The sequence below is a fragment of the Pezoporus wallicus genome, unplaced genomic scaffold (genome assembly GCF_028554395.1).
Source record: "Pezoporus wallicus isolate ANWC-B61680 ecotype Strahan unplaced genomic scaffold, APGP_CSIRO_Pwel_v1 contig_7545, whole genome shotgun sequence".
Classification (NCBI taxonomy): Eukaryota; Metazoa; Chordata; class Aves; order Psittaciformes; family Psittacidae; genus Pezoporus; species Pezoporus wallicus.
Genome location: NW_026642398.1, coordinates 2656177 through 2675500, shown reverse-complemented (window position 1 = coordinate 2675500; position 19324 = coordinate 2656177).

Genomic DNA, 19324 nt, shown 5'->3' with positions numbered 1-19324 from the left:
ATGGATTTTCTAAGCCCCAGCAAAAGGAAACAAATCACAGGCAAGTCCAGTATGCAAAACAGTTTCTTGTGACTTGGCCTTCCTCAGGCTACATGAACTTGGAGGCAATGCCAGCTGCCAGCTATGGTAACACTGTCACAGGTAGCAATTCTGAGTACATACAAGGCTGCTTTAATTTTAGAGATTGTTCTATTGCTTGAATCAGAGGTTGGAAAACACATGAATGAAGGCAAGCAACAACCTGAGATACTGCAGGAAATAAGTGGTGGTATCTCATGTCTAATCTGTTGTACTCCCCTACAGCCTCGGTGTTGAGGAGGCAGGATCAGGCCAATGCACCACCTCTACCATCACGGACACACTGGGAAGCAATCAGGCACCATGTGAGAGCTGCAACAAACAGTTCATTTCAGCAGTTCACCAGACTGACGTTCATTTCAAGGTGAAAGCAATGAACTGGGGTGTGGTACTTTCCAACCCAAACCAAAGGTACAAAGATACCCTCCAAGCCAAATCATTCTGTGGTTATATGATTTTATGAGTCAAGGACTTCTAAGGTTATCAGAGCTTGTATCTAAAGCCCCAATTATATCTTACTGTAAATGTGATCAGAAAATCCTCCAGTTTTTACACAGATTTTGATGATATCACAAACTGTAAATGTGCAATAACAGTTGCACATACCTGTGGCAGTTGTAGTCAATGCCCTTAATCAAACTGTGTAGTTTGGTACAGGTTCCAAAGGAGAGAAAGACCTGAGTTGCAACCAGGCCAAAACCTCCTCCAGGAAACCCACAAAGGAACCGAGTGACTCTGTGGGCATCAGTACATATGATCTTGGAACATTAATCATGTTATCAGCACATGAATAGCGGATGTTTTTTCTGAGACTCATTTATTGAAGAACAAAGCAAGCTGTGGGTTCAAGGAGTCTCATGCGTTGTATGCTATTTGACTATGAGCCAACCACCTCTTTCCATAAGTATGGAAGGCTAAGTGAGCCTTCTTTGAGCTCACCCTGCTAGACAACGTGGCTGTATGGTGGTGATCTCCAATTGAGGTGGATGCCTCTCAGGGCTGCTCCTCAATGTAGAGAGACCTTTTACTAGTGACAGATCTTTGGAGAAGTCCAATTTCAGTTCTCCTTAAACTGCAACTGGACTGCAGATTGCTCCTCACCTTGAGTACCAAGCCCAGTCCTGGCCGCCCCAGTACAAGAGACATGGTGTTCCTGGAGCAGTTCCAGCAAAGGGCTTCTAGAATGATTAAGGATCTGGAGCACCTCTCATACAAGGAAAGGCTAAGGGAGTTGGGCATGTTCAGCCTAGAGAAATCTCAGGGGGGTTCTGATCAATGTGTATCTGAAAGGAGGGTGCCAAGAGGATGAGGCCAGACTCTTCTTGCTTGTGTCAAGTGATAGGATGAGAGGTAACTGATATAAAATAAACCAAAGTCAGTTCTACATAAACATGAGGAAGAACTTTACTGTGATGGTGACTGGGCATTGGAGTAGGTTGCCCAGGGAGGCCATGGAGTCTCCTTTCCTGGAGATATTCAAGAAGCATCTGGACACAGTCCTGAGTAATGTGCTCGGGGTGACCCTGTTTGAGCAGGGAGGTTGAACTAGCTGACCTCCAATGCTCCCTCCTAACCTCAGCTATCCTGTGATTCTGTGATTCCGTGTTCCCCTATTCAGAACAAATCCTCAGTAAGTGACAGATAGCATACTGAATTAATACTAGCAATCTATGCAGCTAATTTAATTAAACATAAATCAGCATCAGTGACAATACCTCAGTCTTCATTATGTTTATATTTCCTTTTATTTTTTTAAAGTCTGATTCATCTCTGAGGCTGACACAGTTTTCAAGTTGGATGAAAAGAAGGAGTTCCCCAGGAAGATATGAATAACACCATGCCTGTTCTCATTCTACAAGATCAGCAACTATTTCTGCTGCTCCTCACTCAAAATGATGCCAAGAAATAACAATTAAACTGTCCATCCTCTGCAACAGGCATTTTATAGAAATAGAAAATGGGGCTCTCCTCAATCATTACAGCAAAATAGATTGAATTGTCAATATGTATATCTGGATTGTCAACCACAATGAAAGAGAAGTATTCAGTATTTTAGTCAATCCTAATCTGTTTCCCTAATTTTCTGTTACATTTTCATCTGGATTAAATATTTCCTTATGCAATCTCTGCTCTGTGAGAAGGACACCAAAGAGCAAATTCCCATCTCAAGGTTGTGTCTCAAATCCAGCCATCAGGAATGATTTTGTCCTCACACATGATGAACAAACAGTACCGCCACTCATTAATTTCTTCACAAAGGCAGCAAACCAGAGCTAGAAAAACTAAATTTTAATTAACGTATGGAATTTGCTTAAGGCAACAGGAGTCAGTGTCAAAGCTGGGATAAGAGCAAGGAAACATTTATGTGAAAATATGACTAGATTTTTGTTGTTAACAAATTTGCCATAAAAATTCCCAAAGCACTCAACAGGAAGGTTTGAACAGATTCATTTCTCTGCAGTCTTGAGCATAAATGGTACAATAAGGTTGCCATAAAATTACTTGAATGCCTTCTGTAGACCTGGTTGTGGTCATCTCTCTCTGCATGTGAGTATGTTTATTTCCCTCAAGGTTTTCTATATTACTGTTGGCCTCAGCTTCTTTAGGCTTCAAATCATTATTTATGAGACATTCGTCAATTTAAAATGAAAATTTGCAGAGCAAATCATGCACTTGGTGAATACCTCCTGCTTCTAGAAACACCTTCAAAATATACATACACATATATATATATCTATATATGCATTTCCAGGTGGTAGGAATTAACCTGTCCTCTGCTAAACTTGTTCAATTTGAAATGCAAAAAACATCACAGGAGAACAGAGAGACCAAGCGAATGAATGTGGCTTCATTCTTCATCAATATTTATTTGCTTTCTCTACCCCACCTTCTATGACTAAAAGACTTTTAAAAGTCTTTCTTCATTTTAAAGATGACTCTGAACCAAACTCCTGCTCCAAATGAGAGCCTACCCCTCTCCTTCCTACCTCTGTCTCTAGATTGTTCATTTCATTTGCCCTTCATTGCATAGGGAACTCAGTGAAATGTCTCTTGGAAACCTTTTAGTAATAACAACTTATCTCCAACAGAGTGGCTGGAAGAAATCAAGTCTTCATTTATGGTGCCAAAGGATCTATCAGGAACTGTTTCTTTACATTTTATGCTATGGAAATACCTGAACTTCTTCCCCTGTATTAACAGACATCATATCACAATCATTTCTTGCGTATAGAATCATAGAATAGTTAGGACTAGAAAGGACCTTAAGGTTATCTAGTTCCAACACCCCTGCCATGGGCAGGGACACCTCACACTACACCATATCACCCAAGGCTCTGTCCAGCCTGGACCAGAATACCACCAGGGATGGAGCATTCACAGCTTCCCTGGGCAACCTGTTCCAGTGCTTCACCACCCTCACAGTAAAGAACTTCTTCCTTATATCCAATCTAAACATCCCCTGTTTAAGTTTTAACCCATTACCTCTTGTCCTGTCACTACAGTACCAAATGAAGAGTCCTTCCCCAGCATAGAATCATACAATCATAGAATAGTTAGGGTTGGAAAGGACCTTAAGATCATCTAGTTCCAACCCCCCTGCCATGAGCAGGGACACCACCCACTAAACCATATCACCCAAAGCTTCTATCCAGCCTGGTCTTGAACACTGCCAGGGATGGAGCATTCACAACCTTCCTGGGCAACCCATTCCAGTGCCTCACCACCCTAACAGGAAAAAATTTCCTCCTTATATCCAATCTAAACTTCCCCTGTTTAAGTTTTAACCCATTACCCCTTGTCCTGTCACTACAGTCCCTAATGAAGAGTCCATCCCCAGCATCCCTATAGGCCCCCTTCAGATACTGGAAGGCTGCTATGAGGTCTCCACTCAACCTTCTCTTCTCCAGGCTGAACAGCCACAACTTTCTCAGGCTATCTTCATACGGGAGGTGCTCCAGTCCCCTGATCATCCTCATGGCCCTTCTCTGCACTTGTTCCAACAGTTCCATGTCCTTTTTATGTTGAGGACATCAGAACTGCACAAAATGCTCCAGGTGAGGTTTCACGAGAGCAGAGTAGAGGGGCAGGATCACCTCCTTGGACCTGCTCGTCACGCTCCTTTTGATGCAGACCAGGATACGGTTGGCTTTCTGGGCTGCAAGCGCACGCTGCCAGCTCATGTTAATTTTCTCATCAACTAAGCACCCCAAGTCCTTCTCCGCAAGGCTGCTCTGAATTTCTCCTTTGTCCAACCTGTAGCTGTGCCTGGGTGTCCTGGGTTCAGCAGTAGCAGTCATGTTTTTTCCTTTGTGTTAACTGGTGCAGTGCTGTGTTTTGACTTCTAGTTTGAGAACAGTGTTGGTGAAGCCGATGTTTTCGGTTGTTGCTAAGTGATGTTTACCCTGACCAAGGACTCTGTGAGGCTCATGCTCTGCCAGGGAGGAGGGGAGGCTGTGAGGAAGCAGAGACGGGGCGCCTGACCCGGGCTAGCCGGGGAGGTATTCCATACCACAGCACGTCATGCCCGGGGTGGGGGGTAACTGGGAGTTACCCGGAAGGACAGGGGCTTCCGGGTGGAACTCGCTTTCTTGGCCGGTGGTATCGTATTCTTTTCTCTTGTTATTTTCCCTTATCATTGTTTTAGCTGATAGTAGCGGTGGTGATTTGTTGCTGGACTGTTCTTGTCTCAACCCGTAGGAGTTGCACTCTCTCGATCCTCCTCCCCATTCCTCCGGGAGCGGGGAAGGGGAGAGCCCCGGTGCAGGGGGGGGGAAGACGGACACGGACCTTGATTGTTGTCAGCTCGGCACCACTCACTGGGAGTGAGTGAACAAGTTACCTGACTGGGTTTAAACCACCACACTGGGATTGCTCCCACCCAGGTGCAGGACCTTGCACTTGTCATGGTTAAACTTCATGAGGTTGGCATCAGCCCACCTCACAAGCATGTCGAGGACCCTCTGGATGGCATTCCTTCCCTCCAGCGTATCAACCGAACCACACAGCTTGGTGTCATCGGCAAACTTGCTGAGGGCGCACTCAATACCACTGTCCATGTCAGCGACAAAAATGTTAAACAAGACCGGTCCCAACACCGATCCCTGAGGGACACCACTCGTTACGGGTCTCCAGCCAGATATTGAGCCATTGACCACAACTCTTTGTGTGCGGCCATCCAGCCAGTTCTTTATCCACTGAGTGGTCCATCCATCAAATTGATGTCTCTCCAATTTAGAGACAAGGATGTCGTGTGCGACAGTGTCGAACGGTTTATGCAAGTCCAGGTAGATGACATCAACTGCTCTACCCCTGTGCATCAGCTCTGTAGCCCCACCATAGAATGCCACCAAATTGGTCAGGCAGGATTTCCCCTTAGTGAAGCCATGCTGGCTGTCACCGAGCACCTTGTTGATTTTCATGTGCCTCAGAATGCCTTCCAGGAGAATCTGCTCCAAGATTTTGCCAGGCACAGAGGTGAGACTGACTGCTGTGTAATTCCCCGGGTCATCCATTTTCCCCTTCTTGAAAATGGGGGTTATATTTCCCTTTTTCCTGTCATCAGGAACTTCACCTGACTGCCAGGATTTCTCAAATATGATGGCCAGCAGCTTCGCAACTTCATTCACCAGCTCCTTCAGGACCCTTGGATGGATCTCATCAGGACCCATGGACTTGTGCACGTTCAGATTTTTAAGATGGTCTCGAACCAGTTCCTCTCCTACAGTGGGCGCAAGGTCTTCATTCTCACAGTCCGTGCATCTGCCTTCCAAGACTTTGGTGGTTTGGTCAGAGCCTTTGCCAGTGAAGACCGAGGCAAAGAAGTCATTCAGAACCTCAGCCTTCTCCAAATCCCGTGTAGCCAGTTCTCCTGAGAGTTTCCTGAGGGGGCCTACGTTGTCCATAGTCTGTTTTTTATTTGCTGCGTACCTGTAGAATCCCTTCCTGTTATCCTTAACATCCCTAGCCAAGTTTAATCCTAAGTGGGACTTAGCTTTCCTAACCTGGTCCCTAGCTTCCCAGACAACATCCCTGTACTTTTCCCAGGCCACCTGTCCTTGCTTCCACTTATTATAAGCCTCTTTTGTCAATTGAATTTTCCTCAGCAGCTCCTTATTCATCCAAGGAGGTTTCCTGGCCCTCCTGCTACACTTCTTTCTAGTTGGTTTGCACCACTCCTGAGCTTGTAGCAGGTGATCCTTGAATATCAACCATCCTCATAGGCCCCCTTCAGATACTGGAAAGCTGCTCTGAGGTCTCCACACAGCCTTCTCTATGTGGAAGCTTCTGGTCTTCTACACCAGTGACCTGCCTAGACATGTCCCATTCCTTGCCTCACCTTCCTGGGGGAAGGCCGGCTCTGTCTCTGTGTTTAGAAATAAGACATCCTTCAGACTAAGAAGGTTGCATTGGTACATCTGCAGTCACATGCTGCAATTCTGATGCTGTTTCATGTTGGTCTAACTGATTTTTCCAGTTTTGCCGTTCCAAGCCCATAGTGCTTCAGGTGAGAAGAGGTCTATGCATTTATGAAGATGCATATATCCCTGGATCCTATATGGCCACTAGCAGTTCAGTGAGTGGCTTGATTTGTTCATGCCATTGCTGACATGACTGATTTTTGGCTCCCCAGTAAAACTCATTCCGTGATAGTTTCCCAGTCAAAAGAGCAGTTCTTATATGTTCTTTCCCACTTGGGTATGGCATTTGGGCTGAAGTTCCAGTTACTGGCTCCACACACAGCTGTACAAGGGCTGGACCTGCCAGCTTCAATTAGTGTGCCCAAGACCCACCTATGACCCTGGACTTAATTCTTCCCATGGGCTTAATTCAGGCTTTCAGATACATCAAGCTGGTAGAAAACACAAGGGCTTAAGTGGGACCAAGACCACCTAAATCAGACCAGTGCCTTTCCAGAGAGAAATTTAGAGGATGATGTCTCTTATTTTCTGTCCCAGTTCCCAGATAGGACCTCAATACCCAGTGTCTCTCTCGTCATCTGGAAGCACAACAGAAAACTCCTAAGCTGAGTAACGCAGAGCACTAAGTCATGCCCTAATGGTTACAACCACATTGTAATGAAAAGTATCAGTTCTTACACAATGGAGAATAACGACAGAGCCCTTAGAATGCCTGTTTCTGAATGAAGAAGGACAGTTTGACAGACCTGCACTCCAAGTAGTTTCAGGTTTATGAAAGGAGAGTTCATGCAGAATCTGCCAAGAAGCCAGCTGAACTGAAATCTCTGGGATGCTGTCACTGTGAATTAACCAAGTTGCCTCAAGCAAAATCACAGCATTTTTAGTGATATATATCATGGAGAAGTGTCGTGGTTAAAGCCCAGCTGGTAATTCAGTACCACGCAACCGTTCGCTCACTCCTTCCCCCTCCTTCCTTCCCCCTCTCCTGGAGGGATAGGGAGGAGAATCAAAAGAATGTAACTCCCATGGGCTGAGATAAGAACAGCCCAGTAACTAAGGTATAACACAAACCACTGCTGCTACCACTGATAACAATAATGATAAGGGAAATAACAAGGGAAGAGAATACAACCGCTCACCACCCGCCAACCAATACCCAGCCCGACCCCAGCAGTATTCTAACCCTTCCAGGTAACTGCCCCCAGTTTATATAGTAGGCATGATGTGTTGTGGTATGGAATACCTCTTTGGCTAGTTTGGGTCAGGTGTCCTGTCTCTGCTTCCTCCTGGCTTCCCCTCCTCCCTGGCAGAGCATGAGACTCTCAAAGTCCTTGGTCAGATTAAACATTACTGAGCAGCAACTCAGTAAAAACATTGTTGTTATCAGTGCTGTTCCCAGGCTGAAAGCCAAAACCACAGCACTGCACCAGCTACTAAGAAGGAGAAAAATGACTGCTACTGCTGAACCCAGGACAAGAAGAAAATAGAGACATTTCAACTCTGAAATCTTACCTCATTTCAGAGGTAAAAAAAAAACTTGGTTCTAAGGTTTTCTTCTTCTTTCCATCTTCAGAGGCTTAACAAACAAACATTAAAAAAAAGTTTCTCACTAAAAATGATTTTCATTGTTAAAACATGAAATACTCGACTGATGACTAAAACAACACTAATTTCTCCCATAGCAGCTGCTTTGTGATTGTACAGCAATCCCTTTAAACAGTTTGAAACACATCAAGAAAAACAAAAAGAAAGAAAAGAAATTTAAAATACTATGAGTGAAGAAGTCAACTGACTTTTTTTCTAGGAAAACTCCCCTTTATTCCTTTCACGTGCACAGAGGTGCTTCAAAGGGAAGTCTTTTGTTTAATGAGTCTCTTGCTAGCACCAACAATTTCTATTAAGGCAAGAAAAAAAACAATCCATTGTGGGATTTGAGATCAAGAGATTTCTATTTTTTTCTTTAAGGATTCCTAGAAGTTCTTTTGGTGAAACAAAGGAGTGAAGGGGAGAAGAGTAAAAGACAAGCCTTAGCCTCTGCTTAGCATGATACCTGAATGCCATGCATTGATGCTAGCACTCCTCCTGGCACCAGGCTGTTTGATTCTAGGTAACTTACCAAGAACATTGTGCCACTTTTGTTCTTGGATTGGATTACTTCCAAAGCCAGATGAGACAGAACCTGGAAACTGTCAGATATCTATGAGCTGGAACAAGGAATTCCCAAATGTCCTTCCTGACCAGAGCTGCTGTTGCAGGTTGGTATCATACAAACAAGGCTTCAGAATCTAGAGTATATATGCCTCACTGAGATCCCAGTTGTATACATCACCATCGCTTTACAAGTGGAGAGGAGAGGTCAATGGGGCTGAGTGAGGAGCCAAAGCGGAAAATCTCTCCTTTTTCTTTTGTTGCTTCAGCTGCACCTGGAGTCAGCACTGCTACATCGCCCTTTATCATTGAGGAGTCAGTCTCCATAACCTGCTCCATAGCTTTATTCCCCAAGAAGAAAACACTGATCATATTGCTAGACAGGACATTTCACTGGTGCTTGAACTAGCCCCATATGTTATATTTATGATACAGAAGTGGTGTGATGAAGGAAGAACAAAACAAAGCTAAGCCATTGATAGGACAACTTTTTTGTTCCAAAGATGAAGTTTAGTGACTACTCCTGTAATCAGCAGTAGGAGACCTTCTCCTCCAGTTTTCTGAAAGGAGATGAATATAATATATGGGAGTCTGCAGCTCCCTTCAGTCTATTTGCATTTCCCTTTGAGCCATGCAAAACAAGCAATTTATTCTCTAAGATCATCAAAATGTAATAATTTTGATAATCAAATTACTAGCAAAACTAAATATGACAGGTCCATTTCCAACCTTTTTAATGACTCTCCCATCTTGCCAGCCACAGTTGCCTGTCTTTATCACTTTCTCCCTTGTGCCTTGGCTTTGACACCTGTGAGCCCCAAAGGCTTTATTTTATGTTAATTAACAAGAAAATTTCTTTCCAAGTGAAAAGCCAGATTATCTGACTCTTGATTTAGTGGCAAGTCAGCTTTATGTACTGTGATTTACTGTTAACAAATATGAACCAAGAGAAAACTGGCCTTCTGAAGTACCACTTCAAGTTGGAGCATTTCAGCTCTGGCTGATGTCCTACATTTGAACCAGGTACTGCAGTGTTGCTGCCACCTTTTTACTTTTTCCACTAATTTGCAATTCCCCTGCAGTCGCAGTTCTCTCCATATGCCCAGTACACTGATTGTTCTTTTCATGGCATTGCTCATTCTTTATCTCTGGGCTGCGAGTTAAGGATGCAGCTTGTCCCAGAGTCACCATGTAAAATGAAGCTGTGCTGTAGGTGATGCGGTGTGTTTAGAACAAAGGCAGGAGAAGAAGGGAGCTTGACATAGTCACTTACACTTGATTTTATAGAGGGAGATCTTACAGATTTTGCTTCTTTTGTTGCCCGGGGTATTTGCTGGAGAAGCATGCTATTTGCATGCATGTTTCAAAGGACCAGAGGTAGGGGGAGGATCTGAATAGTCAAATGGGAGGCTCAGGAGGAGGTTGAAAGCTGAAGGTACGTATTTAAGATCTCCATGAAGACTCAAAATGCACAGACCCAGGCACTGCAATTAGTCAGCGTGCAGTTACTCATCCATTAGTCACCCACTGGCTTCTCCAAATGCATCATGGCTGGAAGTCCTTCCATTCCCCTTATATAGGAAACTACCCATTACTGATGTATGTGCAAGATTTTTCTGTCGTCTTCTATAGCTCAGCCATATTAAATCACTACTGGCAGCCTTTTCATTAGGCAGGCCAACAAAGGTCTTTATTTGGTTGGACCTGGTTTTAGGAGACCCTTCTGATTCTCTTACACATGTGTAACGTTGACATTCCCTTCTCATCTCTACAGTCCCCAGCATAGCCAGCTGCTAGCCCTGAGCTCAATAGTTCATTGAATTATCTGTAGAAACACATAAATGAACATCAACACTCGGAAATAAAGGTCTAAAAAAGTAGATAGGTACATTGTGAAGGTCAATGTACATAACATTGTGTGTGCTCACTTACCTCATCTTCCACCCCAGGACTATAGCTATCTCGATGAACATCCAGCATAGCATGAGAACTTGGTAGCATGCTTCTTTAGTGATGAACACTGATCAGAGAACAATTACATTCCAGACTGGTCTTCATGGTGCTGTTACAGATAGTATGATTGCTCCTTTTTCCCTTGCTCGACTCGCATGTATGGGAATTTCTATGAGGGGCAGTATTGGAGCCATCATTGGTGGTAGAGATTATAGTGACCTTACAATGGAGACCATGATAAGTACTGACCAGAGAAGGAGGACTGCAAGAAAGCATCCAGGAAATTCCAGCACACACACCTTCAATGCGTACCAAGAATAGGTGGAAAAGATACAGTATCAGAGATATTTTATTATATCATCACGATCATTGCTTGATTAACTAACAGCTAACATTACCTTCATCCATAACATCTGCCTAGCAACAATAAGAGCTTTCAGCTTTTCCTAGTGATAAATTTCAGCGCAAGCTGTACTTTTCTGAGTATCTCTCAGAAAGGTCATTGCCAGTGGACACATAATGGGCATTAGCGATTCTGAACATTCTACCAACCTCTCTTAGAAGTGCTGCATAAGTCAAACAATGACCTGTTTAGCTGTGCTGTGCCCCTGGATGAGAAAAGCATCAACAAACTGGAACATCAGTGCCTGGAATAACAGAATAACTTTTTAATGATTTATGATCTGAGCTAGCAAACTTGCTAGCCAGACAGATCTGCAACTGAACAAACCAAGGCTGACCCGAAGCTACAGAACATGTCAGCACACTGCAGAGGTTTTACTGGAGTCTGATTGCACTAGCTCATTGCCACATAACCACCTGGTTAAACTTAAGACTTTTTTTTGCCTTTTTTAGTTGTTATCACTTAATCCAGACACTCTCTGTTGACTTTGTAACCTGGTGCTGATTTATCAGCTTTTGGATTTTAAATTATCTAATAATTTGCTGCGAGATATTAAGTTTTGTTACATACTTTTGTTTCTGAAAACAGCAGGTAAAATTTGCAAAGTCAAATAGGGAGACAGATGGCAGACTGAAAAGAAAAATCCTAGACTAATAAAATCATAGAATCATTTAGATTGGAAAAGACCCTTAAGATCATCAAGTCGTACTACTAACCTAACACTGCCAAGTTCACCACTAAACCATGTCCCTAAGCACCACATCTAGACATCTTTTAAATACCTCCAGGGATGGTGACTCCACCACTGCCCCAGGTAGCCTCTTCCAATGCTTGACAACCCTTCTGGGGAAGAAATTGTTCCTAATATCCAATCTAAATCTCCCCTGGCACAGCTTGAGGCCATTTCCTTTTCTCCTATCTCTTGTTACTTGGGAGAAGACACCGACCCCACCTCACTACAACCTCCTTTCAGACAGTTTTAGAGAGCAATAAGGTCCTCCTGAGCCATCTCTTCTCCAAACTAAACCCCCTCAGGACCCTCAGTCATTCCTCATCACACTTGTGCTCCAGACCCCTCACCAGCTCCATTGTCCTTCTCTGGACCCACTCCAGCACCGCAATGTCTCTCTTGTAGTGAGGAACCAGTGAGGAGAAATCTTCCTCCAGCCAACTAGAATTGTACTCATAGCTTATAAATTTAATCGGATGATATTAAAGTTGCTGAACCAACAGCTGATGGAGGAAGATCAACTTATGTTTATTTACTCAGAGTGGTTATCTTTTAATAGAGTATTAACTGGACTCTTTCTTGCAAAGCATTATGTCTAACACGCAGTTTTGTGTATAGAAAGACAAATGAATTAAAAAATATACACTTTCTCTTCTTTATTTTAACTTCTGAGACAGTATCTGAAGACAACCTGCTATAAAAGACATTTTTTAATGCTGCATGTATGGGCTAAAGGGCTCATATCCTTCTTCATCATTGTTTTACCTGTTAAATATGCTTTTCTTCATCATGGCATCCTTTAAATAAATGATATTTCAGCATTACACTATTAAATCTTACTCTGTTCATAAATTATATACTCTCATGTCTATGTACTGAAAATTTCAGATGAACAATATCAAATAATGAATGCAATATATTTGTCTGACTTCCTGGAAAAGCATCCTGCTTTATTCACAAATCCTATTTTGCTTTCATGAATCTGGTCATCAAAATGAAGGCCCTTTAAATCATTAGCCCCAAATAGTGTATATTATAAGACCATGCTTTCAGGTAAACTGAAATTTACTGGAAAGCTTGCAATCAGTTCTCCTGACAGTTTCAGGATACAGAATCCCAGATACTTCTCTGTCTGGTAATCACCAGACCACAATATATCTGCATCTTCTTGACTACACATGGGCTTTGCTGTTTTGTTTCTGGTGAACTGTGACACATGACCAAATTTCCAGGAACTTCAGCTCTTTCTCTGACTTTAGATATTCAGTTTTCATATCCTAAAACTCTCCTATTTGGAAATCCTCACCAAGTAGGATTTCCTCCAACATGATTTCTAGTCCCTAATGTCCACCTAAGCTGTCTTTGTCAAGGTCAATTTTAATTAGTGAACTGAAAATTGAACACTTACATTAACGATCTAGAAGAGGGAGCAAACCCAAATTAATGCAGTGGATTGATGATACTAGAATAGAAGAGGGGACACCCATGGGAGAAAGACAATTCAATGTTAAGCAGGACAAAGGAGTTATTTCTCTGCATCAAAAATGGGCCTTTTTTCCTCTCCCCCAACCTTTCCCGTCCCCTTGTTCTCTCAGTTTGACTTTTGAATTGAATAGCTCCTTGTTAGGCATATGTCACACTTCATGTTTTATCCTAAAATACACTATTTATAATCCTAAACCCTAAGGATTCAGCATGAGCTTTGTTGAGGACAATGAAGCCGAAGGCATGGTACTGCATGTAACTAAGTAACCTCTCCTAGAGGGAGGTTAAAATACATACTGGTGCAACACAGTAAAGCCACTTATTTTACCCTATCTTTTATGCAGGTGCAAGAAAATAATATTTATATGAAAAATGAGCCCACCCCATAATTGCAAGATGAGTCAAAACTGAAGGTTTTTGGAGCTCATCTTTGCTTTCCTTATGCTGAACTCATTCACAACAATTTAAACCAGATGTAATATGTTATCACACTTCTTCATTGCTATTCACATGGACCTTACAGTGAAGATGATGCCATAAACTGGAGAACAATGATAGAAGTCCAATATATGTTGTGTATCACCTGAAAACGCAACTGACCTTCCCTGTGCAGAGATATTTGAAATGAAAAGTACATGGAAAATACTGATGCTACTACATTTACTCCTGCTTGTGTTGCTCTTTAAATGTTTCTGTTCTTCACTTCCACAACTAATTATTTTCTATCAATCAAGCTGAAGAAAAAAATGAAGATTAACTACTAACTCCTCAAAACACAGCACCTTTCAAGACCTTTACAACAGTGAACAGAAGAGGAAGAAAGGAGTATTTGACACTTCCAAACGGATGCACAAGAACTGGTCTGGGCTTTCTTGATGGTATGCTCTGCATGGTTATTATTCAATAAGGTTTTCCAGGCCTCAGCTGTAAGTCAATATGTAAACTCAGGGTACAAGTGAGACCAAAGGGAAACATTACCAGATAACTAATTGCCTTGTGGGCAGGAAACTCGCTGTGAATGTGTATGAAGCTGCAATTTCCTGCTGTATCCAAGCTGATATTCCAAGATGCATCTGTTTCATCTGTTCCTTTGAGAAAAATTTGTAAGAAACTGGTTTGCAAAAGAATAGCAAGAAGAAAGCCAAGAGATCATTGACCCACTGTGAAGCTTGATTTTTATTGTACAGCCAGGCCTTCATTTCCCTCCTACCCTTCCCTCATTACAGTACATGAGTTTCAAAGGGGTCTTTGAGACAATATATGCTGCAAGAGAGGAGCATATCTATGATAACAACCAGTGCTGCAGTTGCCTCACTCCAGACTTATGTCAATGGTATGAGTTTGGAGTTGAGCAGGGCTGCCATACATCCCTTCAAAAGGCTCCTTTTCATGTCAAAAGCAGAGCATCTGGGTGGTAGTAAACAGTTCACAAATCCATCAGACAACACAACAGCCTTATGACTGATGCTGTTGCAGTTTTTTTCCCCTATCCATCCCTGTCTGGTGCAGTTGGAATGGCTTTCTAGTAGCAGCATCACTGAGTAATTCAGAGGGAACCCAGTACTTCCACAGGATCCCCAGAGATCCATCTTCCCTTTTATACCTACCTTAGACTCTACAGCAGCATTTCCTGTGCATATATCCACACATCTTACTTCAGTAAAGCTGTTGCAGAACTCGATAGTTCAAAAGTTCTTTTCATTGATCCAGATATTCCTTGCTTACCTAGTTTCCTGCCCAGCATCATCAATGTGATGTGTGCTCTATCAGACTTCCTCTAATGAGACGCCTACAGATTTGTTGGCCCCTGCAGCAAGCCCAGCAGGAGTAAAGTTTGGTCTGCAATGAAAGCCAATTAGTGAAGAGAATTCCACCCAGCTTTACTGTAGGTGGCTGGATAAGGAAAACACAAATGCTGCTGCAAAAGTGTTTCTAGATTGTATTTTGCTGGTTCATCACCTTAAATTCATTAAGGGGAGGTAAATTCTCACCTTATATACACAAGTAATACCTGGTGCGACACCACAGTCACCAGTGGAGAGGCTCACCCACTGCCTGAGAGGAATGGGGCACACAGAATCTGTCCCACCATGAATAGCTTAGACAGCAATACAGCAGAAATCCTTGAGACACAGTATAACATTGTGCATTTCTCAGAGAAATGTTCAAAAAAATCCATTAAGACAACTTGCCTTCAATGCACAACTCCTATGTAAATACACTCCCACCCTATACTTCTCAAATGTGAGAAGTTTGAAATAAGCATTTGCTGGGGTTTTTCCTGTTGGTGGTGGTTTTGTTTTGTTTCTACATATATTTAAAGTTAAATAATCTATGCCTATTCAATAAATACATATATCCGATGCCAGAAACGGGATAACAGAGCTGTCTGGAGCAAGCTCATGACCATGTGCTATTCTAATAGTACCCAACATGCGAAGGCCAAAATTTACATGTGTCTCCAGCAGCAGAAACAACTTTCTTTAATGTTTCTCCTGCCTATAACTACCTCCTGAGTCTTGACTTCCACCTAATTTGTGAGCTCTTGATGGTTCAATTGTTCTGGTTGGCAGTTGTACAGCATCTTTCCTAATAGTGCTCTGATATATAGAACCTAAGGACTAACTCAGCATAACTATTTACTCATTTCTTTTCTAAGGTATAATATACATTTAACATTTGTACAAAAGAAGGTCTAAACTTGATGTTTCAGTGGCATTTTAACCCAGACCCATAGGGTAATTTTGCTTAGAGTGGACCACTGAACATACTTTTGCTGGAGTGAAAACCAGAAATGGGGATGTATCCCAAGCTCACAAGGGACATGATTGAACATCTAACATCAAGCATCAAAGACTTATCCTGGGCTACACACGATTTATGGGAATTTTAATTGGCACTTTTATGGCTTTTTAGAAATGTTGAAAAGCCATATGCTTGAAGATGATATTTTTCTGAGTTACATGCTTTTGGTAATTATGAGATGCAATCGAGTCCTCAAAGCAAGAGCTAATATTGTATGAACTTTTAATTTTATATTGTTGCTATTGTAGTTTAAAATCATAAGCTCACCATCCTCTATTTGCTAGCTGGCACAGGATCAAAGCAAACATTTTCCACCATGAGTCTTCAGAGATTCTCCTTTTTTTTTCTCCTGATGATAAAAATATTTATCCCCTTTTAAAATTTTTACTTGCATTGGAAAGATTAAATATGAGTTTTGATATGCAACTGAGCAATACAGAACCCCAACACTTTTTGCTTGCCTGACATAAAATAGGATTGCAGTGCATTTCATGTTTACTGTTTAGAAAGCACAACCTGGCCACAAAGGCACAGTCCTGGGTGCCAGGAGGTGACCAATGCATGTGCCTTCAGCACAGGCATATGTACTTCTCATCTTTGTGATGGCAATAAGTGGGTGTCAGTTTATCCTAGTCTACCATCCTTGCTGTGGTGGGTTGACCCTCTTTGAATGCCAGCTGTCCAGCTTCTCCAATGTGAGTCCTTCCCATGGGCTGCAGTTCTCCATGAGCTACACCAATGTGGGTCCTTTCCACGGGGTGTATCCTTCAGGAACAGACTGCTCCAGTGTGGGTCCCTTCCATGGGATGCATCCTTCAGCAACAGACTGCTCCAGCCTGGGTCCTTCCATGAGGTGCATCCTTCAGGAACAGACTGTTTCAGCATATTCATAGATAATGTGCTTTTCAATCATGTAGACAGAAGTTAGAGACACTGTAGACACTTAGAGCCAAATCACAGTGAGCTGGAAACTATACCCTCATGTTCCAAGACAGTTAAAATCAGGGAGGTCCTCAAGGGTGTACTATGCAACAGGTCAGACTGATTACAGTGGTTCCATTGGATGCTCTAGTCCTGGAATCTCTGAACCTGCAGCTGATATTGTATCTCCAAGCATAAGTTTTGCTCCTTGTACAACTACAGTGCATGATTAAATCAGAAATTCCAGTTATGATGCATGCAGCTGTGGGGAAGGGAAAAAATCTCAGCCTGTGAGATTAGAAGCATGGTGAGAGAAAGATAAGATGTTCTCAGTTATGAGGAATATCAGTAACAGGAATTTACTCTGAGTTTTTATTGATTATTTCACAACTTCAATCACTTTTTCCAAGAATCCAAATATGAATGCTTAAAAATTAAGTTAGGGTCTCCTCTAGAAGCAGCATTTTGTCCTGTTTTCTTTCCTTGGTAAATCGGTCTTACTCCAATTTGTAGTTGCATATTTAATATCCCATTTTGCCGTGAAAAATAAAGCCAACCTGAATTATTGTTTGACAGAACTGCTACAACAGCAGCATGAATTTGTCTTTCATTGAGTCTGAGGGACTAAAAAATGAGCTGCCATTTATAGGAAGGATGTTACTTTATTTTAAATACAAGCAATTATAATTGGTTGCACTATGATTATTACTACAAAAACACCCCCTTGACATGTCAGAACTCCTTTTTTCATCCAGTTTGATAAATATGTTGGAAGAGGAATCCCTAAGACAAGGACTCACAGAGTTAATAACTTTGATTACCATGTTTAGAGGAACTGTTTTCATTTGTGGTGTTCTCCAAGCATTTTTAGGGCTTATCAACATGATCCCATGAAGGACAGAAAACAGTTGTACAAAGCTCCCCTTCCACCCCCAGTATTCAGTCTCTCCAAATGAAAATAATCTCATTAAATCAATTCCAAGGTGGTTTTCACAACGAGGTTGAAATCCCCTCAGGCAGGACACATAAATGGTACCTCCACCAAATGCTTTGAAAACCCCATAATGGAGCATGTCTAAATGATGCAGGCTGTTGTCTTGCCCAACAGTGAAAATAAGACTATTACCGTACAGCATCTGGACACACTGTGCCTAACAGTTTTTGAGGTCATGTAGACACAGTGGCTCATTAGAAGTTGAGCTATTGGTCCTCTTTAACTCTGTTTTTCAACCTTTGCAAAGTTGTTTAGAGAGAGGAAAATGTCTCATTTGTGGCAGCAACCAAAGCAGGACAATTGGCCTTTTCTGGCCTTTTGTCTTTCTTAAAAGTGTGGGTGCCCCAAGTGGCTACCAACTATTTTCAAAATATTTGTGAGCAAGTAACTATCCAGGAGTTTACTTCTCAGTCTTTGACTCCCAAGAAAAATACAGCTATATCCTGATTTCACTATCTTTGTAGTTGAAGCTAAGGCAGTGTCATGTAATGAAGGTTGCTGCCGGTTATGGGGAACTTCCCACTGACAATCTCCAGGAAATAAGGGGTATCAACAAGTTCCTTTCCAAATAGCACATTTTATGCTCTTTGGTTTCTGAATACTTATAAAAGGCAGGAAGGAATTTTGTCAAATGAGGAAGAATCTCTATAAAATATTACTGGGGAGCTGATGTGAAAATCATTAATATAAAAGATTACAGTTATAGGAACGTAAAGCCTTTCAACCAGGATATGAGTAATTGCCATAGAGTAGGATAGAGTTAGAGAAAACTTTCCATCACCAAAGACAAGCTATTATAGGTAAAATGGTACAGAATATTGTTTGAATTACATTAAATTATACTGAAATCTTTAAATCATTTTCCTTTTACAATCAATTTATATCTTCTACTTTCAAATATGTAATTTTGAAAGTACAGATTTTTGGAAGAGATTTCAAACTGAAGAGGACTAGATTTAAAAGGTGTAATATGTGCAAATACTTCATTTTAACTGGTGGCAGCTGTTTAAGGAAGTAAAAGACTGATCAGCTCTGTAATGGAAATAAAGCAGTCATCGAATACCCCTCAGTGCCATGGCAGGAGGAGGAACAAAGCAAAAGCATCTGAGTTGAAGGAGGCTCAAGTGGCCCCTGCTGAAAACGTGCAGTTAACAAAGCTGTGTGGAAGCTGGAGCTATTCACTCCTCTCATAATAGCAAGAGTTAAGTGGGCCATAAGTGTGTTTATGTTTACAGAACTGTATCTTTCTCCTGCAGAAGTGATTGTTCAGGTCCCTGTTGAGATGCCCTGCATCTGATCACTTTACTTTTTATTAGGATGTTAACCTGCTGTTTCTGCCATACTCGTGCATGACTTGCTTCAGGGGTCAGGAAGGACCTGGTGTGAGC